Source organism: Protopterus annectens, chromosome 5.part0 (assembly GCF_019279795.1).
Source record: "Protopterus annectens isolate FY-2018-M chromosome 5.part0, PAN1.0, whole genome shotgun sequence".
NCBI lineage: Eukaryota > Metazoa > Chordata > Ceratodontiformes > Protopteridae > Protopterus > Protopterus annectens.
In genome coordinates, this window is record NC_056735.1 from 1,463,862,957 (window position 1) to 1,463,886,383 (window position 23,427).

Sequence of the window (23,427 nt, forward strand, 5' to 3'; positions counted from 1 at the left end):
AAAAGGTACCCTTCACAATATTCTGCGTTATCCTAGCCTGCATTTAACTAGATTTCCTTTCAGTCAGTTGTGATCCATGAAACTGTGATTAATTGAATTCCGCTTCCACCAATTGTCCAGCTCTTGTAAATATAACATACATATTGTGTGGTTGGCTTTCCTTATAGACTTCTGTAAAAAAAAAAAAAACAATACATGTATGCAGTTTTAAGTATCTGTCTGCTTATTCACTAGTGTCTGGAAAAACGATTGTAACTTTAGTAACTTTGTTGTAAGTTTTTCTTTCCTGGTGCTGTCTAATTTATCAGCATTTAGAAATAAATAACCATATGAATATGCATGGTATAACTGAAGGTCTGTGACAGTCAGGAATGGCACTCATTTTGTATAATAAATGATTGTAACAGCAACATGCATGCAAACATCATTGTCCCATTATCCAGGCTCAAAGAGACACTTGTCCCCTAGTCAGCAAGTAAAAAGGCTTAGTTGATCTAACTTCAGTTAAGTGATAACATATTCTAGGGTTTCAGGTGTCTTCTAAGAATCTTTGCACTTCATCTTCATTTTTTGTAGCTAGTGGTTTATTTATTTACTTATTATTTGTTAGTATTTGTTTACTGGGCTAGTCCAATTGGGCATGAGGCCACTTTTCAGCAGAGGCCTGAGAAGAAAATCTCTATAATAAATACATATATTAATTTTACAAAAGGTTACAGTAAGAAAGAGGAGTATAAATCTAGTGAAAACAATACAAAAACTGTCAAGTTAATGGTTAGTAGCAAAAAGTGTATGTTATACCAATGAGTCCTTACTATTAAACCAAGAGAAAAAAGAAATAAAAACACCTTGATAATTAAGAACAATAAGAGGTATTACATCGCAGAAACAAACTGACAATCCGCGGTGGTGCAGCGGTAGCGTTGTTGCCTCACAGCAAGAGGTTCTCCCATTTGATTCTTGGCTGGAGTGCCTTCTGTGTGGTGTCTGCATGTCCTCCCCGCGGTTTGGTGGGCATTCGAAAGACATGCGTAAATGGGCGTGCCTTCGCTGAAGGTTGAACGTCGAGCTGCACCTCGGCGTTCGTGAAAATCTACTACCAATCATTAGCGGACCAGAGTTCTGCTGTGGCGACCCCTAGCCAGGAAAAGCCGAAAGACAACAACATCACAGAAACAAATTATTTGCATTAAACATGTTACATAAATGGCTATGGGTCTAAATTAATTATTAACAAGAGAGCAAGAGTGAGATATGTGTTTACAATCAACAGCAAATAAATCGAGTAACTACAGTACAGTGTACATTATTAACATCAGCTTCCAGGAAAAGGCTTATATACAGCATTCACAGATGAATGATGTGTCTGCAAAAGGTAGGGTAAAAGGGATGCAAGGAGTAATTTAAAGGTACAGAAGAATGGTGCTTATAAGTAGAAGATTTTGAAGTACAGTAGAATAGCACTAAACAGATGCAGATATATTGAGTAGGAAAATAGGAGAACACAATGAAGTAAATTTAATGAGGGGTGTGTGTGTGGGGAAAAATGGTTTAATGGAGGGGTTTAGTGAAAAGGTATGGGAGTGGAAGGTGGAGAGGATTCATAGGAGAAAAGCAGGCATCCAAAAGGGGGTAGATTAGAAAAGCAAGAATCCAGAAGGGGATAGATTAAAGAATATCAATAAGAAATATTAAATGTGGTTGTTGGATATTTAAAGCATTTGGAGGCGGAAGTTTGGCCACAGTCAAGACACTTGTAATTTTTTTACAGTCCTATATCTACTTCAAGCGCTATGATAATATTTATTTATTTATTGACATTTGATTATCAGGAAAGTCCAACTGGGTAGAAGCCCATTTTTAGCGGAGGCCCAGGAGAAAAGCTCCAATTATTACAAAGCTTTTTAAGAACAATAATTTTACAATCTTTAAACATAAAACAAAAACATCTGCAGTTTAAATAATTATAACAAATTAGACATAATATAAATACATTGGTTAAGAATTGATACAAGGTATATAACAATCATTTAATATTTAGAGAAATTTTAGTTAGTTTGTAAAGAGATTAAAGTTAAGTTAGTCTAATACAAATAGGAATTGTAATATGAAGTGAGGGAAAAACAGACATGGTATATTTAGAGGGAAAGTCAGGGAAGAGAATTATATAGCAGTAAGGAAGTAAGTGATGAAGAGAGAGTAAGGGGGCATAAGGAATGAAAAGGTACTTGTTCACATTTAGGGATATAGTTTATCCTGGATTTGAGGAAGAACAGAGCCATACTTTAGTTAGGAAGTCTTTCAGAGTGGTTGTGAAAGATGGGAGGGAGGATATAGACCAGATGGATAAATGGTAATAGTTTCCTATCATCTTAACACACTACTTTAGTGACAGAACATTGTATGCTCTGTAACTCTGCAATGCTCCTGAATCACCCAAAGTTATTCCGAAAGAAAGGTCATGCTTAGTTAATTCATTAGTTACAGAAACCATGTCAAAATTTGCTAAGATTGTAAGAGCAAGCTTTGTTAGTACCTGGTCCCTTACAATCTGTAACAGGCAAATTATTCAGTAAGGAGTTTTATTTATGTATTTATTTATTTTGTAAAAGGCAACTACAGCGGTTGCTTGTACCACTGCCGGGAATTCCACATAAAGAAAGCTAAGAGTTAACTACTAAGGGAAAATTTCCCACCGACAGTTTAGCTCAGGTGCACATTTGGCTCATAGGAAGTATATAGCATGCTGATAAAGACAATGTAGTGAAACTCAGAGAACACAGTTAGAATCTTGTAGCTGTTACCTATGTGCGAGTGACTTGTTTGTCTGAAATGCTTTTATTGAAAAAATAGGAATCTCCATAATATGAACAGGAAATAATACTGGAATTTGAACATACTCTCATAAAACTTGACAGCTAGGCCCAAATTAAGCCTGATTTTGGGGGGTGGGGGGGTGGCGGCAGGGCATCTCAGTCACATGACCAATCATATGGCCACCAAAGAAGTATGTAATGTGACCCCATGAGATCAGTAATGTGACTACCAGGCAAGCACATCATAGTATCCCATGAAAATGTGCCGCTATTGTATGTCATTTATTTAACATATTTACGCTGTTTTGATAACTATATTACAGTTAAGCGATGTGCATGTGTGATTCAGCTGGGAACAAATATTTTACTGGAGGTAGATGTAACTAATTTATGGACAGCCATAAACTGTAACTGTTCCTTAGTAGGATATGCTATGCATTTGAAAACTACAGTTTGAATACTTTCAGTATGTCATAAATTAAATGGTGTGGGGTTTGCAGTGCTACATGACAACTTTGTTTGGGTAGTTAAGCGATGTGCATGTGTGATTCAGCTGGGAACAAATATTTTACTGGAGGTAGATGTAACTAATTTATGGACAGCCATAAACTGTAACTGTTCCTTAGTAGGATATGCTATGCATTTGAAAACTACAGTTTGAATACTTTCAGTATGTCATAAATTAAATGGTGTGGGGTTTGCAGTGCTACGTGACAACTTTGTTTGGGTAGGGTAGGGGAAAGTAGGGTAGCTTAGGGTATCAAAAAACAAAACAAAAAAACATTGTCTCCTTACAATAGAAAGCTCTGCTTTCAGTGACCCATCATTTCAGAACCCACATTTTCATCTTTTTCTACAGAAACAAGGCTCACCACCAAAACCAAAGTTTATTACAACAGCCAACATGTACTGAGATAAAATTGTTGTTAACTACTAAGATACTTCGGGTCTATATTAGAACATCAAAGTTTCAAAACTTTGAATGTTCTAATATAGACCCCTATTCAGCTAAAGCTGAAAACATTGAAGCAACAGAAAACCGAATTTTTTCCTAGGGAAAGAATTTGGTTGTCCGTTTCTGTTGCTTCAGTATTTTCAGCGCTGTGGTGGAAAGTTAAGGGTCAGGTTCAGGTAAGTGTGTGATTGACTGTGGGTTGGGTTAGTTAGGGTTAGGGTGTGCGTTAGGTATGTGTGTGATTGTGTGGACATGAGGGTTAGGGCGGGTTAGGTGAGTTAGGGTTAGGACACGGGTTAGGTATGTGTGTGATTGTGTGGACGTGAGGGTTAGGGCGGGTTAGGTGAGTTAGGGTTATGGCGCGGGTTAGGTATGTGTGCGATTGTGTGGATGTGAGGGTTAGGGTGGGGTAGGTGAGTTAGAGGTAGGTTCAGGTGAGGTGAGTGTGCGATAGTGACGGACCTTAGGGTTTGTGTTAAGATAAGTGGATAGTTAGTGGTGTGTGTATAGTTTAGTGTAGGGTTAGGTGTAAGATTTTAGGTGTATGTGTGTGGATTGCTGTTTGTTTGGTATGCTTGTGTTGTGTGTGTGTGTTTTGGAACAGCAAATTTTTTCCCTAGGAAAAAATTTGCTGTTCTGTATGTTCAATGTTTTCAGCTTTTACTGAATAGGGGTCGATATTAGAACATTCAAAGTTCTGAAACTTCAATGTTCTAATATAGACCCGATACTTCTGGCAGTCTGATAATCCTCCTAACTGCTTCCTTGTTTATGGTCATGTATGCCATGTAAAACTGGACCGCATAGCATATGTTGTAGGCAGGCCATTAGAATTCTTGCTAGCAATAGCCTTTGACCTATATGGGACACTCACATCCAGAAATAAAGTGGTAAAAATAGCAGCTATAGGGATTCTTGGCAACAATAAATTTGCCGAAACACTGCACAGTATCTTTATGTAAATCAAAATGCTTTCTTTGTCTAACAGGACATTTACTGCTCTTCGTTACATTCAAGTCCACTTTGTAAGGCAGTTTACCTAAAATATAGTTTGTGTTCTAAAATTCTTATGCACTGGAGCTCAAACTACCCGCCCAGTCAGTTTTTCTTTTAAACACTGCTGATTTAACCCTTTCTGTCTCTGTGTAAGTTTCATTCCTTTTATTAGATCCTTATAACATTCTGGATTCATCCCTTATATATAACATACATTTATATGTTTCAGAATTGTCTCTCCAGACTCTTTTCTACATAGAAAAGTTTTCTACAGTAACATTCTTTTCACACATGCCACGCATACATTTTCTATTTTTCTATTTTTTTTCCAGAAAAATATAGATCTCAATCTATCTCATAAATATATTCAATCAGAAATCAGTGACAAATAATCTATGTAAGAGATGTAATGTAGAAATTAATGCTGACTGGGCTCATATGTTTTATGACTGTATGAAGTTGAAAGAATACTGGAAGTCAATTAATGAATTTTTGCAGGCTCTTTTTACAGATAATTTCATTATTTCTAAGTCTCTTATATTATTCAACACACCTGTACCTCAATGTGTTAAAAAGATTAAGCTTCCCTTGTTATGGTCTATCCTAGCAGTGGCCAGGAAAATAATAACTAGAAATTGGATTTCAGATACACCTCCTTCGTTCAGTGAATTTAAAAATGTTATGAACATAATGTGCCATATGGAAATAAGCACAATTAGAATGAGAACAACTAGAAAAACATCATATTATATTGTATGGGATAATTTACAAAATTTGTTAAAAAAATTCTAATTTCAATAGCACGGTATTTTAATTGATCTAATTGTAGTGGATGTCTTTGTAAATACTTTAGTTGTTTTGTTGAATATTATAATAATACCTATTTTTAATTACTTGTATAAAATTGTTATGATATTTCTCTTATATGTTAAAACAATAAACCTGTTTTGAAAAAAAGAAATCAGTGACAAAGTCCCAAACAATGAATGAGTGTAACAAATTCCAAAAGTAAAAGCTTCATCTGATGTATTGGGTCATCCATCCATCGGTAACTCCTGTTTTCTCAATTTTTCATATAGGGTCTGGCTATCACATTAACAATGACCATCATCTAGAGCCAATGCGTGCATCACCAGGTTATTAAACACTTCTATAATGTACTTTATTAACATATATTTTCTTAAGAATAAAATGTCTGTATCTGTCATTACTGGTGCTGTTTAGTGATTTAACCTACAGTATTTGTCATAAAATAAAGCATTTTAATTGGAATACAGAATATACCAAAGAGCATCAGAGGCAGTGAGAGCTATGCTGGCCTTCAGCCATTTTCCACCCCCTTCCATATTGCCTACAAACAGTAGCATAACAAGGGTGGGGCGAAGGGAGTAGTTGCCCCAGATGCATGGTGTTAGGGTGTTTGATCATGAAATGCAGTTCCTGTATTCTACTTTCTGTACCATAATTTCCAAATGGCAGTCAGCTTGCTACGGTTAAAGAAAACAACAAAAATGTTTGCTTTGTTTTACTTTGTTTTTCTTATGAAGAGTTGGGGCAGGGAGGGGTGTGTATCTGGCTTGGCAAGCCAAAGTAAAAGAGTGGATCTCTTTTTTTTTTTTTAATTGCCCATTCAGTGAAGAGCTGAAGGAAAGAGGAGGTATGCTTTTTTTCTCTTCTAGTGAAGAGCTGGGGCAGAGAGGGGGTGTATATTTGGCAGTACTACTGAACAGACTCTTTTTTTGCTCCTCCAATCAAGAGCTTAGACAGGAGGGAGCATAAGTGCATATGGCTACCTTCTTAGCATGCCAGTACAATGGAGTGGACCTTTTTTTTGCTCTTCAAATGAAAAGCTGGGAAGGTGGGGAGCTAGTGCGGAGAACAGTCCCAGGTGATCCAAAAGCCAACTTTGCCTCTGCCTATAAATATTTTATACAGAAGTTGAGGAATGCTTAAGCTTCAACTACCAAACAAGGCTACACCAATCTACAGTGTGATGTTGTTGTACAAACAAAATCAAACCTGACTTCCAAGATGGCTGCACATTGAGTAACAGCTTAATTCTAGCTCTCGCAGTGTGAAAACAGAAACTTAGCAGAGAAAGCCAGTGGACCTAAATTTCTGGGTAAATTTCAGTAACTTAGTGGTTAGTAAGTGCACTGCCTGGATACCAGGAAAAAAAATATAGGGGACCTGGAGGAAAATCAGCTACAAAAATGATAAAAAACACTGACTTGGAAAAGTACTCCAGCTGCACAGCAAAAAGCAGTGTAAGCACCAGACATGACTTCCAGTAACCTAGAGGAAAGTATAAGGCAACTGAATACAGACCTGATAAAAATAAACAAAACTCAGATGGGTATATCAACTCAAACAATAAAAGGCAAGAAAACATGGAAGAAACTTTAAACAGATATTTAGATAAGGTGCTAAAACTGCAAAACTCAGAGGTCAAAATGAAGAAAATGCTGGCTGAATGTGAGACTGCACAAGAACACATGTTTCAGAAAATAATAGAATTAGAGGACAGAGCACACAGGAAACCTGAGAAGCTGGAAGGAACAGACCATATTAATTTTATGAACTCATAAATAAGCAACTGGACTGGTATTTCACAAAAGGAATTGTTACTTGAAAAGGCACATCATGTGTATATTCCAAACCTAGCTATGAGAAAGCAACCTAGACCTTTAACAATAAAGATGCAATCTTACCAGCAGAAGGAGTTGATTCTGGCAAAACTGTGGCAGAATGACAAAGTACTAAAAATGAGAGACAGCAGAGTGTTTGTGGAGAATGACTACTCATTGTACACCAGGCAGAAGAGGATTAAATTTATTCCATTATTCATGAAATGTTGAGAAGCCGTGGTGTCGCCTCACAGCAAGAGGTTCTCCTGTTCGATTCTCAGCTGGAGCACCTTCTGTGTGGAGTCTGCATGTCCTCCTCGCAGTCGAGTGGCCTTCAAAAGACATGCGTGAATGGGCATGCCTTCATTGAAGGTTGGGAGTTGAGCTGGCACCTCGGCACCATAAAAATCTACTGCCAATCATTAGCAGACTGTTGTGGCGACCCCTAATCAGGAAAAGCCGAAAGAAGAACAACAACATTCATGAAATGTTGAGAAGCAGGCAAAATAATCAAACTGCTGTACCCAGCTATCTTCAAAATATTTTTCCCTGGTGGGACAAAATCATTTTTGTTGAAGTACATGCTAAGGAATAAATAAAAAGTTTGTCCAACAAAAAGTGAGCTGTGAAACAGAAGGAGATTCTGCTTCTTCATCTTCTGGTAAAAAGACCACAGAGAGACTGTGCCAGTGAAACATTTTCCAATGTTTCAACGGAGAATGTTTGTGAGAAGGAAAAAAAACACAAGAGTCAATTAGAAGAATCAAGAGTACATTGGAAATGAAGCAGAGACAAGATTTGTGAGATGGAGATGAACAGGAACAGAACAAGAAAACCTGGAAATATTGGACTTTCTTGGACTTTTTTAAATTTGTAGGGGACTCTAAAGCATATACCCTACTTCACATCATTAATGTTTGGAAAAATACTCAGGAGAGGGGAAGAGGAGGGAGAAAGTTAATTGTAAGTAAAATATTTTTTTTTCTTACTGGTACTATTTTAATAGTGCATGATTTTCTTTGTTTGTTGTAAAGTAAATTTTTTTCAGTTATTTTTATATTGCAATTCTTCTTCTTCTTTCGACTTTTCCCAGTTAGGGGTTGCCACAGTAGATCACCTGTTTGCTCATGATTGGCAGTGGAGTTTTATGGTGTCGAGTTGCCAGCCCGGCACCCAACCTTCCACAGAAGGCACACACATGCATGCACTCATGCCTAGGGCCAATTTAGAGTATCCAATCCACTTACAGCATGTCTTTGGGATGTTGGAGGAAACTGGAGCACCCGGAGGAAACCCACGCGACCACAGGGAGGACATGCAGACTCTGCACAGATATTGCAATGGGGATACTAATGTAAATAGGTGCTACTGTTTTTTTCTTTTTTTTTTTTTCTTTCTCTCTTCTTCTCTCTCTTTTTATAGTTTTAAGAAATGTAGGCACTGCAATGTAAAAAAAAAACAAGAAGATAAATCAGGTTAAAGGAGCACGACAAAAGAAAAATTAGTGTGCTTTTTCTCATTCTTGCATAGGAGAATGACTGGGTTAAGGACATTAGCTTAATCTAGTAACACGTTTTAAGAGAAAGCAAGTAAATGAAAAAGAATATTGAATATTATAAGGCTTTTTTTCTAGTAAACAAATGTATACTTGGCAGTTTTGTTTCTGGTTCTGTCTCTATGAGACAAACTGATAAAGAGAAATGGCTTGAAGAAAATGTTTTCTGAAAGCATTCAAGTGTTTTCCCAGCTGAGAGAGCTATAAAAATAAGACAAACCCATACAGCACTTAGTAGAAGCACAGGCTGTACCATGCATCTTAACATGGATAACCTTTCTTTTGGGTTATCTCAAGTTTGTGTGTGTGTTTGTGTGTGTGTGTGTGTGTGCGTGTGTGTGCGTGTGTGTGTGTGTGTCAGTTTGTAACATTTGTTCCTATTAGGAGGGTAAAACTTCAATATTTGACGATGTGTATAGTTGTGTGTGTTATTAGTAAGTTCATAGGTTTTAGGTGGGTAATGGGGGTGTTTTGTATTTTTGTTTGAGGGCTTTCAATAAAACAAATTTTTTGTAAGATTTCACATAGACTCAAATAGAGATGACAACTGTATACAAAAATTAACCTGCCATACAGTATATACATGTAACACAAAAGCTGGAACTAGACATTTAACAAAAAAGCTGTTATAAGTAAAAGGTGGGAATAATAACTTTTCAAGAAAATGATGTTTTCTGCAATGTCTTTAAATGTCAATGGTCTCGCAGATAAATACTAAAAGGAAAAAGAGTAGTGAACTATATTTAAAAAAATGTAGAGTGGAAATAGTTATGCTACAGGAGACACACTTGAAAAGAACTGAACATGTGAACTTGATAAAGAAAGGCTCTCAAGATGGTTATAGTGATGAGGGGTGGGTATATTCACTACTAACACCAGTGAGGGACGTGCACATTGGGCGAATGACAAGTGCATATACCGTAAAGTACAATTTTCGCTTAAGAGCAAACGGAGATCACAGTCAGTCTGGGGCTGGTTTCTCCCTCTTTCTCCAGATCCTCAATAAGACTCCCCATTGGCACAGCTGTAGGGGTAAGATCTCAGCTGAGTGGTCAAGCCAAAACCTCCAGCACTCTCTCTTTCCAACCCATGCTTCGTGTCCCCGCCCAAGTAGCTGACACACACACTTTGAGATTTGATTTATATGCAAACACACAGACACTCCTTGGGAAGGCTGGCACAGCTTCATAGCTGTGCCCCCTTCAGCCCAGACTGTACAGTAGAAAGCATTGCCATCAACCACCCTTATCAGCTGCTATAAGGCCTTTCCCAAAGTGTGACCAATTCTACTGTGAAATATTACTGTTATCTAAATGGTAAGTGTGACCAGAACTTTTAAGGCTATTCCAGAGTGGCCTGTACAGTATCATCAAATACATATACAAATACTCTGAGCTTAAATCTCTATACAAAACAAGCCACAATTAAAAGGTTTAAATATATTTAATAATAAACAATACAAGCACACAATAATACTCTTTAAATCAACACAGTGACAGTAGAGTTCAGAATCACAGGAAATATTTTAAAACAACATTGCAGAACAGTCTCACATAAATACATAAAACATCTAGACTACTCTTGCTGTACTCCTATTTATCTCTAAGAGATACTATGCACTAACTGCCTTACTTACAAAGCCAGGCAGATATAGATGAAATGTGCCAAAGAGATGTTTATAAGTCCAGAACAAGATACAAAATGCATTGACTTTCTCTCTGAGATAGTTCTTAAATTAATAATACACATTACTGCTGGATTAGCTAGATGACATCACTATTTGACACTTGCATCTAGTTCCCAGGCTAAACAGATACCAACAGACTTTAACATGTCTCTATGAAAAATACTTATCTCTTAGAAGGTTGCCTAAAACTGGAAGTCGTAAAACAATTACCATAGAAACCTGTAATTACCTCTGTTTCCAGACAATAGAAAAGCCTACAACTCTAGATATTGTGTCTGCTTTGAGCCGAAACAGAGATAAGTGTCATAAACAAGTTCCACTTATTTTCTTAGAGCTTGCAGGTTAACTGTGTATATTCCAGCCTTTACCATCAACACATACATTTGCATATGCATGTAGTTTATACACATTTCTGCTCTTTTCCAGCAGGGTGCACTGTAGTTACAATCTTGAAGCTCATTTCAGAACATATAGTTTTCTTACATTTCTAAGGCAAGCATACAAATCCTATTACCATTCACAAACAACATAGAATTATTTACAAAATTCTACCTAGCTGGACTGGCAGTCTTCACAAGCTGTTTAGGGAAAAACTGAGCTTCTAGGCTTTTGCGTCTATACAAGGTCTCTGTTAACTGCCACTGCGGGAAGAGCAGCACCACACAAGTGTGAGGCTTAAATACGAGCAAAGGGAAATACGTCTTAAGCTAATACCAATCAAGAAAGCATACAGTATGCCTTTCACCAGCAGTCCCCAACTCAGACAGGTTAGATCAGCACACTTCTGCCACAAGGGTGCAGGAAAACAATTTCTTAATGTAGAATAACTGGTTTGGAGCCCACATGTAACAAGGCCACAAAACTAACAGATAAAATGTAATACAGTGCAATTAACTACTTAAAGTAGCAACCGACAGTACAGTCTTGAATCTGCTAAAGTACAGTCACAGTATATGAGAAGTGTAAAAAGATACTTGGAGCCCTTTTGTATGCTTCCCAGCTCAGATAGACCAGGTAAACACCTACTGCCACTAGATGAATAATCCCAGCCCTCATAATGTAAAAGCACAGTAAAGGAGTGTCTGGAGTGAAATGCCACCACAAACAAACTTAAAAGATATGGATACAGCAGTGTACTTTAAACAGCTTAAGAAAGTGTGATTATTTAGTAAAAGTTTTTGCTTTGTATAAATGAGCCAAGAGGCATTCAGTTGTACAGCATTTATAAAGGCACTAAAAACAAGGTAAGCTGATTAATAAGCCCTTCACCTAATAAAACTGCATGCAGAAATCTCAAGTGTTTCCCCGACATAAACAGACCAGGCTTCCTCTGAGTGCACTAGATGGAAAATCCACTGATCTCTTGATCTAAAAGCAAGTGGTTGTTAGAATGTAGAGTGTAAAAAATACAATACCTTATCCAACAGCTACGTAGATAATGAATCCAGAGCAAGTACGTCAGTAGAACAGACAATGAGAGGCAAAATGCGTTTTTTCAGTATAAGCACAAGGAAATGCAAATAATACAAGATATGAACAGCAGTGTAGAAAGGGAGGAGCTTATGCTTAATTTACAGTAAGGGTGGGCAACTTAAAATCACCAGGTTTAAAAAGGAGATCAACGACGGTGAAGATGAGTGGGGAAAAACCTAGCAGGGAATCACTAGCAATGCTTTAGTTTATGCAGGCTTGAAATCTTTTCAGTAAAAGACAAAGGTTCAGAAATTCACTATGTATTTAAGTATGACAACCTAACCAATGAAAAAAATGTGAACTGTGCAGCCTAGCTGATTTAAGTGTCTATCTCTCACATAGAACAAAAACATCAGACAAGCAGATTTCTTAAAACAGAAAACAACTGTATCACTGACAGACATCCAAATATAGGTTTACGTTCCTCACCCAGCAGGAAATCACCAGCAGTGATTTAGTTTTTAGAAAGAATTGTACTGGATTCTGGCATGGTAGCAGTGCTATAGAGCACTACAATTTAGGTGAAAGAATGGTGACTAGCAGGATACCGTAGGAATCATTATTGTGACATCCCTTTTATTTTCTATATAAGTAACCTTGTAGAAGTGATGCAGTGTTGTAGTGAATACCATTATCACCTCATAGCAAAAGTTTGTTTTTTCCCTAGGCTGGGGTGTCTTTTGTGTGTAGAATTTGGTTCATACCTGTGTTAATGTGATTTTTTTCTCTTGGTACTGTGGTTTTCATGCATATCTGGAAGACATGAGGTGGGTGGATTGGCGACTCTGAATTTTCTACTTCTGCTATGCCCTGTGTTTCAAAATAAAGGTGTGGTAATCTGCTTGCCTGCTAAATACACTCTTGGCAACAGTGGCTGTTCTCTGCCTTGCTATAGGAGACAGTTATGACTCGAAATCAGCAGATGGAATGGTGCAGAAAGTCCTGGAGAAAAATAAATAAAAGTGACTTGTCATTGGATCAGAAGAGGCAATGCAGTACAGGATAGATGATGAAAAGCTGGCTGAATAAACTTAGTTCATATTTGGGGAGGAGAAACCACTAGGAAATAATGCACATTTGAAAGTATAAACCGATGAAGAAAGGAGTAGCCATACCAGGTGGCATGAAGGCAAATAAGCACCGAGTGCAGCAGAAAAGGTGAGCATAATACTAAGATGCATTGGAAATTTTATTCCATCTTTTAGGCAGTTGATAATATCTCTGAAGTGTTGAGTAGTTCTGTTGAACTTCTGATTTCCATAAACTTATAATTTCTTTGTATGGAAGACAGCAAAATGGTGTAGGATCTGCAGTAGCAGTCGTATAGAAAGAGAAGAAATTAACATGAACAATCTTGAGGAAGGTGAAGGAGTGATGCAGTAATTTTTTTCTCTGTGGAATATATAGGTATAGGTTAAAAGTGGATATGATTCTCAAGAAAAGTATGGGAACGGGTGCCCAATTTGAATATACAAAATAGGTGGCTTAGAAAAGATTAATGGAAGTATTTCCACAGGTGTGGTTGTACATGATTGGAGTGATTTTCCAGAAGAGGAAGAAGAGTAATAAATAGTAACGCAATACAGAATTGCATGAAGCACACAGTATTGAGGGATGGGGAAACGGCAAATAATCTTTTAAGTACGATGTGCACCTTTGTTAGCAGTTAAGGAAACTGGCCTCCTGACAAGTAGTCCATCTGTCCATTACACTCTACCCTGGGAAAGCTTGCCCCTCCACCATTTCCTAAAGATTAAAAACTAGGGTGTAATACAGATGCCATAGGATAGTTAAAATGTAATGAAGTTATCAGCACTCTAATGAAAAAAAGGAAGGACTGTCACTGGCAGATTAATTAGAGGGGTATAGCATTCACTGTTTGTATGAATATTGTATGAACAACATCAAAGAGAAATGCAATGATGAGTCCTTAGAGTAGGCTTCCAAATTCTGTATAAGATGTAAACATTAATGGCTTTAAGAGCATGAAACAAGAGAAGCTGGCTGTTTGGGCTGGTGTATTGTAGTCATTACTAGATCAAAAATGCATGTATGAGTTGGTTTGTAACTTGGCAGCGAAGCTTCTCGTGACAGGACCCTTGGACACAGTCTGGGCTTGAGACAGGCAAATGCTCCAATTCAGCATGTAACTTGACTCCCATCTCCTAATTACATTATATGCTTAAGGTATGTGTTGCACTTTGTAACTGTGATGAAAGTGGTTGCATCCTGGTGTATAATTAATTTATTGCAGACTGAAGTGTACTTATGTACATCTGTTTATCGTGCTGCATAATATGCATAGTGAACTGTAAATCAAATTGTATGTACTATTTGTCTTTTTCTCTCTTTCTTTGCCTTGATAATCCATAATATCAGCGTGTGCGTGTGTGCAATCCTAAAACACACTACCATTATTGTAACAGTTTGCAAATCTTGTTTTTACATATTTTGATTCATAGTCACTGTATGAATGATGTTTGTGCTTTAGTTTTTGCTCTGAATTTGTAGATTGGAAGATTTGACTGGTTAAAGCACATTTTCATTGGCGTATGGGTGGGGAAGCTTCACATATGTGAAAAAAAATATGCATACAAACATAGTGTTTCATGAAGTAAATGTCAGGTTATACTGAAGTGCTGTTGCCATCCCTTACATTTCTAGACAAGATATGCAGTCAAGTAAAATACACAGTATGGTATATAAAGTAGGTTCTTGACATCAGCAATTATAGCCATCAAAACAGAAAAAAACACCAGTTACAAACAGTAATATACAGATTCATGTAGATTTTGTTAAGTATTTATAGGACAAGGGTGATTTGAGTTGCTGTGTTGAGGAGGAGAGCAGAGAAAAAATGTGTAGATATTAGAGAAGAGAAAGTAGTTTTAAGATGGAACTTGTTTTGAAGGAAAAGTTGGGAGGGATGTAGGCAAGTCCTTAATGATTTTCTAGGAAACCACAATTTTTATGATGAACAGCCCAAAATTATGAGACATAAATCTGGACATTATATGGCAATCTGGACAGTTGAGAGGTATGTCTGGATGCCACTATGAAGGTAGGAATGTGTTGAAATAATTTTAATGGCAATATAGGACTCCCAGCTAGGGAAAATAAAGATGACTTTATTAATTTATTTTAATTAATACTTTGGAGTGGCAGATTTTGGAAGATTTTCTAATGTCGGGCGGTGGCATACAAGAAATGGAAATGGAGTTATTTGTTGCTGGAGGGATAATTTTCATTCAGGTATGTCTGGCTTTCGTTCTGGTCTCAGTGGCTGCTTGGGGGAGCTGGAAGTAACAATGGAGTCGCAGGATTTAGCATATGGTGGTTTTGGCACTTAGAAGACAATCAAGCCTTCTGTGGATGTATTGTTGCCTTCTATGGGAAATAAGCCATCTGAGCCTTCCCTTGCAGAATCGATGTATTGAGCATCATGAGAAATGTATTACGAGCATTGAGCATCAAGAGAAGCGTATTATGAGCACTGAGCATCATGAGAAGCATATTATGAGCATTGAGCATCAAGAGAAGCGTATTATGAGCACTGAGCATCATGAGAAGCATATTATGAGCAGTGGTGAGGGGAAGATCCCCTAGTCTTCTTGAGGTGTTTTGGATGCTACTGAAGGGAATTTGCTGACAGAAAAGGCAGTTGACCCTTTTCTTGATTTGGAGGATGTATTTTAGCAGCAGTTATTTTTGCAGGAAGAGGAGCACGAGGATGGATGTATTCTTACAACCCTCCAATTGGGAGGTTTACAAGGTGACTTACTGAGGATCATGGTTAATTAAGTGAACCAGAGAAAGGGAGAGACAAGTCTTGGGATGATGTTTTGGAGAGAATAAAGATGGAAGATGCAACTAAAGTTTCAAGTTAAGAATTTCCTTTAAAACTGATGAAATGGACAGGTATTACATTTGAGATGATGTGATTATGCCTATAGGTACAAAGGCATCAGAGGTAAGAGCCTTTATTCATATTAATAAAAAAACATTATGACATTGTTTTTCAGACTGGATATATAATGGAGAGATTTTTGGAAGAACAGATTCCGGATAGTGGCTAAGGCTCTTGCCACTCCTATAGTGCCTTTTTTAGGCAAGGTTCAAATGCCAAATTCACCACTGTTACCAGTACAAGCAAGCAAACTCTGAGGGTAATGCTACTCAATGCTAGAAGTCTAAACCTCAAAATGCACTCACTTGAGGCACTCCTTAAAATGGAGAACATCGACATCTGTGCAGTGACAGAGATCTGGCTCAAGGCTCCAGAGAGCACCCCTGCATTACCAGGCTATAATTCATACCACACATTTTGGCCACCTAACCTGGACCGAAACACTAAATGTGGAGGTGTGTCCATATTCATTAAGGATATCCACACCTCCAGGCTAGTTGCTTAACATAATGCATCCAAAATTATCCAAATGCAACTAACACTGGGCAAGACTGCAATCCAGATTGTAGCTTGTTACAGATCTCCTACAATGCCCCTGGATTCCCACTCTTCATTTCTTAAGATAATGGAAAATATTATGGTACAACCCAATACCTTAATTATGGGCGATTTCAACTACCCCCACCATCAACTGGAAAAACTACTCATGTACCAACTCATTCACTCAACGTTTTCTGGAATTCATAAATTCCAACAGCTTGAATCAGCTTGTTTACATCCCCATCAGAGGCAGCAATATCCTGGACCTGGTCATTACTAGTATGGGTAACCGGTGTTCCACGGCAGAGATCAACTCCTCGCTGGTCAGATCTGACCACAAGCTAATCATCCTAGACATCCATATCCCACCCCCACCCCCATTAAGGAAACCACCGTCAAAAACTACTCCAAAGCCAACTTCATGCTTCTTAAGACAGAAGTGCCAAACTTCACGACACCCATGGAGATGGAAAGTAGAGGTACGACTACTGAATCTTACACAGATGCACTGTATAAGCACATACATGAGTGCATGGATTGTACCATCCCCAACAGAAGCAAGATGCTATCCTCCCAAAAAAAGGACGCCAATCTGGTGGTCCCCTGCCATAAACAAACTCTACAACAGAAGGAAGAAGCTGTTGCAAAAAAGAGTAAAATACCAAGATTGGAGGAACTCCCTGGTCAGCCTCAGCAAGAAGCTGAGACCCCTCATAAAATCTTCCAAAGCCAGTTATGAAAATAAAATTGCCACTGATTCCAAAGACAACCACAAAGTATTCTACAGCTGTGTCAAGAATCTCAATGGCAACACTCAGATCTGCTCTGAGCTACAGCACAATGGCACTAAATATACAGAACCAACCGATATTGCCAACATCCTGGCAGATAGGTTCAGGGCTAACCTTACCCCCCCTCACCCTCCAAAGGGCCCATCTTAATATTGGAAGAATGCAAAGCCCCTGTAATCACGGATGAGCAAGTAAGGACCACACTCTCCAAAGCCAGGAACACAGCATCCATGGGACCAGACAGCATCCCAGGCTGCGTACTGCATGAACTACGGAATGAACTGGCATCCCACCTAAGTACCATGTTCAGTCATAGCCACACCTCAGGCTATGTGCCTACTGAATGGCACACAGTGACTGTTATCCCACTCCACAAAGGGGGTGCCACTATGGACCCCAGAAACTACTGCCCCATTAGCCTGATGAGCCTGGTCTGCAAGGCCATGGAACGTATCATCTTGGAACTTATAAACAAAGACATAGGTAACTTCCAAGTCCTGGACCCCACTCAGTTTGGGTTTGTAAAAAGTAGATAATGTTTACTAAACCTGATTGACTTCTTTGAAGCAGTCATTCAAGCCGTAGACGAGGGCAAGGTAGTGCACACAGCCTATCTTGACCTCGCCAAGGCTTTCAGTACCATCCAATCCAGAAAAACTGAAAGAAGTACACGGACTGGAAACTAAAGAACGATTTTAATGACAAAAAGCAACAGCACATTAACGTCTCCTCTTTACAAAGTACGTTTTCGTCTTCAACACCAGAAAGACTTCATCAGATACACATTGTTTGAATACCTTGCATTTATATACTATACATATTTAAACAAACACCAATCATTTTATTTCAATTAATTTAAAAACATCCAATAAACTGACAACTTTATCACATGTTCATGAATAATTCATTTCATATTGTTATTTTTGTTGCTTGCTTAAACGTCAACTTCTTAAAGAAATATCTTGCTGCTAATAATGCATTGATGTTTAAATACATAAAGAATTACATAGGAATAAAAATAAAAAATGGAAATGTGATAAATTCTCTGGATAAAAAACATAAATACTTTCATCTTATTTAAGTCATTTGAAAAAACTGTTTAAAACCATTTAAAAGTCATTTATAAATTTATATTGTGTAAATGTATAAATATTTATGTCTACCTGTATGTATAAAATTATCATATATTATATAAATATTAATTATTAAATAAATAAATAATATTAAGCCTTTAATAAATAATGTATTTTAGAAACTGAAGAAATGTTATACAAAAAGCATGTTATTTAAATTGTTTTACTTCTCTTACTTATACAATAAAAGGGATGTGTTCAGGAATACTCACAATTTGGCAGACCTTAACTTTAAAATGGGAAAAATAGAAATGTATTCATTTAGACCAGCCCCGGGATTCATGAAGCTCGGCGCAAGGCCGGCGTAAGGCTTGCGCCGGCGGTGCATTGCATAGCCGGCGCAGTAGCGCCATATGCATATTAATGAGAGTGCACCGTAACCACAGGCATGTGCATAGTGTACGTGAGCGAGCCCAAGTAGGATGCGTCAGTAGGCGTGTTTAAGCAGGCAGGCGAAGAGCAACCTAACGTGCTGTCTGCCATAGTCCGCCCAGAATAGAAATGGCTGCAGCCATGGCCCATGCAGAATGAAATGTCCGCAGAGTATGCAACAAAGTACCCGTCCCAACTAAACAAGAGAAGCAAATAAAACCCACGCAGCCCGAAATGTACCTGTCCAAGGAACAAAGGATACGCGTAATACCGTGTCCGTACAGCAATGTACTGTGAGTGTGCATAGTCAGAGAAGGTGTACAGCAGCATGTCAGCACGCCGCACCGACATAGGAGTAGCGACTAAGGTCACCAACCGTCCCACTTAGCGAGGGCAGTCCCTGTATTGGCATACGTGTTCAAATAAAGCATTAAAACGGGAAGTGTGCGAAGAGTGTAGGTCATAATGATTTCCGTATTTAATGTAATTGTAGCCTGAATCGGTTATTTCCGTAACTGAAATACCTAAATGTCCCAAGAAACAGAATAAGCTACCAAACTGCCACAACAATAAGCTCATACTTAGGCAAATAAGTGAAGTTCTATGCTATATAGTGACCCCGTGTACGTGTCGGGCTGTGAAGTCAGATGTGACTCCCTGCACATACAGGTGGTCAATGTAGAAGTCCCACAGAACCACGATAGCAATGTGTGTGTTGAATGAAAGGCGACCGACAAACCCTGTCCCCTGATCCCTGGTAGTCACCCCTGTGCTGTGTGGACAGCCACCTATACGCTGTACAGGGGTGACCTACTACCCTCGACAGGTATGACTTTGCATTATGTACCAGTTAGCTGTGGGACATGTCCCTGACAGCAGATATGCATATCCGGGAGGCCCCTGCGAAGGATATCTGTGTCAGATGTCCGTCCCAGTATGGCATCTGTTCTGCAAGCATCTACAAACAATGTTACCCATAACACCGCTGTGTGTGCCTGTACCGTGGAAATGTAGATGTATGACAGGGTGCACCCACGGAATGGCAACATGGGACACCACCTGTGACAGGCAGTTGGTCTGACATGCAGCCAGCAACTATGACCATGTGGGTTGTGTCACATAGACAGTTTACAACACATTCTGTGATGTACATGTTCACATCCCAGCCAATGGTTTCATTAACGCTACCTGAGGGGGTAATGTTATGAAGCCCTATGCCAGGACGAGGTACGCTGTATGGACTGCAACACCCCCAGTCATGCGCTCGCTGACCCTGCCGAAAATGTCAACCTTGTCTTAAAGGCATGACACGCCCCTGAACAAGCCAAACCGTGGGGGCTGCGCCGTATGTATGTCCCCTATGCAGTCATGTACGAACCGCAGTATGATCCCACCCCATGTCTATGCAGATAGGTCTCCTCAGGGTACTGGGACAGTAATAACCAGCCTCAGTGGAGGCATTGGCCCTGTGATGTGGGAATACAGTTGTCATGCGATACAACCTGGGCACCCTACCTGAGGTGAGGCTATAAAGAAATAGCTGTCCTAACTGTGGGTCCTAATCCCAAATGAGATAGTGGAGTACACAGCGGGCTCACCATCTGGTCTCATGGATGCTATTCACACTACCCTGGAGAGAGCATGTCCCACCTGTGTGTCACAGAACATTTGGTGACCACAAACCGCTGGTACAGACATCTCCACATGTGTGGTGGAGGGTGTGGAGATGTCCTCACTGGACCTGTCAGCCTGTATGTCGGCAATGTGTGTATGTTGAGTAAACCCCACCTCTATGTGAACCCAGTCAGAGCATATGTGGTAGTGACCTCACAGGTGTCGAGCATAGCAACTGAAGGTGGTATGATTGTCAGCCAGGTCCATGTAGGTATATCTGTGGAATGTGCCCTGGACAATCCCATGACATTGTGTAACTCTACACATATGATGACCAAGGGTGTCACACCTCACAAGGTGTCTGCTCCACCCTGTAGTAGCCACCTCCTCGTGTTGTACATCATGTGTATGGCTGGGGTACACCACACTGGACGCTTGGCATTGGTACAATGAACCACAGTTGGGTAAGTGAATGCCTGGTACATGCAGTCCTGTAGGTACTGGTAGATGGCAAATGTGATTGATGCAGTGGCTGCTGTACCATTGACCACTGGCTCAGGGTCCTTAAAGGAGACCACAGTACTGCGCAGTAGTGTGTAGTCTGCCTCTGAGCAAGCAATGTGTATGTTAACTGGCAACACTCACAGCAACGGATGCCAAAAGCAGAAGCCAATGTCCAAATAACATAGATCAACTTCTGCATGACAATATGTGTTATCATACATGTATTGACATGTGTCTGCCAATTACAATTGGAAATGGCCGTAAGACTGGCCTAAAGTTCCCATGATGTACACAGTCTGGGGGTGTTGTTCCGATAATAAAGTGGCAATACCTCCCAATCGTGACCTCTGGGTATGGTATGAAAGTGGTTGTTAACCTGCAACAATGGATGTATAGCATTGGTTTCTGGTGTCGGAACACATGTTTCCTGTAGCACAACACAGTATGGGTAGTCAAGCACACATACACAATTGCTGAACACACAGCATCAGTGAAACCCACTGCTCACAAGGACACAGCCCGACAAGCTCTACACTTTACATATGCACAGTGGTGTCCATTGTAGGACCCAAAATTGTGGAAAGAACCAAATTATGTCTTATTTCAATGCGTACCTGAACTCATTGACGTCACAGGTACACATATGCACCGCAAACGTGTTTAATGTTGCTGATAGCTGTCCATGTAATGCAGCACAGATGCACAGAATTACACAGGGTACCGGGTCCATAGCACTGCATCCACATCACACCTCCGCACACATGACGGATGTGTAATGGGTACTGTCAATTGTTGCAGTCAAGGGATTCTGGGTATGTAGACACTGTGCTCGGTGTTGTTTCGCAGGCAATCCTTCCTCCCGCCCTGTGGGAGGGATGTGTGCGTAGCACCTGCCTTACTCCCCGCTAATAATGCAAAACATACTCCGGAGAATGCTAAATGTAGGTGTGGAATGTGTACAGCCCTATACTAGTGTCCAGTAGGCAATTGTCATGGATGGACACCCGTATGTCCAGGATGGCACCCACAACTGCAAACCCGGTAAATGACATAGCCGCGTAAGGCATGACACAGGAAATACACATAGGGAACACAGTTGGCATTCCACATTCAGAACCGGACTCTCGTGCCAACACCGGCGATACAGCACTCAGTCTGCCAGCAACAGACTGAGGAGCACCCGCTACCGCACAGCGGAACAGATGTACGACCTGTGGAACACATACTAATGGCACACACACGTCAAGTAGGATATGTAAGCTATGGCATTCCCACCTATGAAGACAACATGGTTAAATGAATGCATAGGTAAGCAACATGTTCCGTGGTGTTATATTGGAAATACAGTGACGGATATGTCCCATTGGGATGTCTGCGGTTTATATGAAGCAGTTGGTAACCAGCATCTTTGGATGTATGTCAATTGTTCACAGTACTAAATCAGCTGGTTATGTAGCACCATGTGGAATGGGTAGTCAAACAGACATCCGCGATACCTGAACACACAGTATCAGTGAAATCCAATGCTCACAAGGACACAGTCCGTCAAGCTCTACACTTCACATATGCACAGTGGTGTCCATTGTAGGACCCAAGAATTTGTCTAAAGACAGCTCTTCCGCCTTCTTTAATCACCTAACGGAACTCATTGTAGTCACAGGTACACATATGCACCGCAAGCGTGTTTAATGTTGCTGATAGCTCTCCATGTAATGCAGCACAGATGCACAGAAATACCCAGGGTACCGGGTCCATAGAACTGCATCCACATCACACTTCCGCACACATGACGGATGTGTAATGGGTACTGGCAATTGTTGCGGTCAAGGGATTCTGGGTATGTAGACTCTGTGCTCGGTGTTGTTTCGCAGGCAATCATTCTACCCGCCCTGTGGGAGGGATTTCATCGTAGCACCTGCCTTACTCTCCGCTAATAATGCAAACCATACTCCGGAGAATGCTAAATGTAGGTGTGGAATGTGTACAGCCCTATAGTAGTGTCCAGTAGGCAATTGTCATGGATGGACACCCGTATGGCCAGAATGGCACCCACAACTGCAGACACGGGTAAATGACATAGCCGCAGGAAGGCATAACACAGGAAATACACATAGGGACTACAGTTGACATTCCACATACAAAGCAGGACCGTCGTGCCAACACCGGGCGTACACAGCACTAAATCTGCCAGCAACAGACTGAGGTGCACCCGCTACCGCACAGCGTAACAGATGTGCGTCCTGTGGAACACATACTAATGGCACACACACAACGCCAAGTAGGATATGTAAACTATGGCTTTCCCACCTATGAAGACAACATGGTTAAATGAATGCATAGGTAAGCAACATGTTCTGGTGGTGTTATAGTGGAAATACAGTGACGGATATGTCCCATTGGGACGCAAGCGGTTTAAATTGAGTATTTGCTAACCAGCATCGTTGGATGTATGTAATT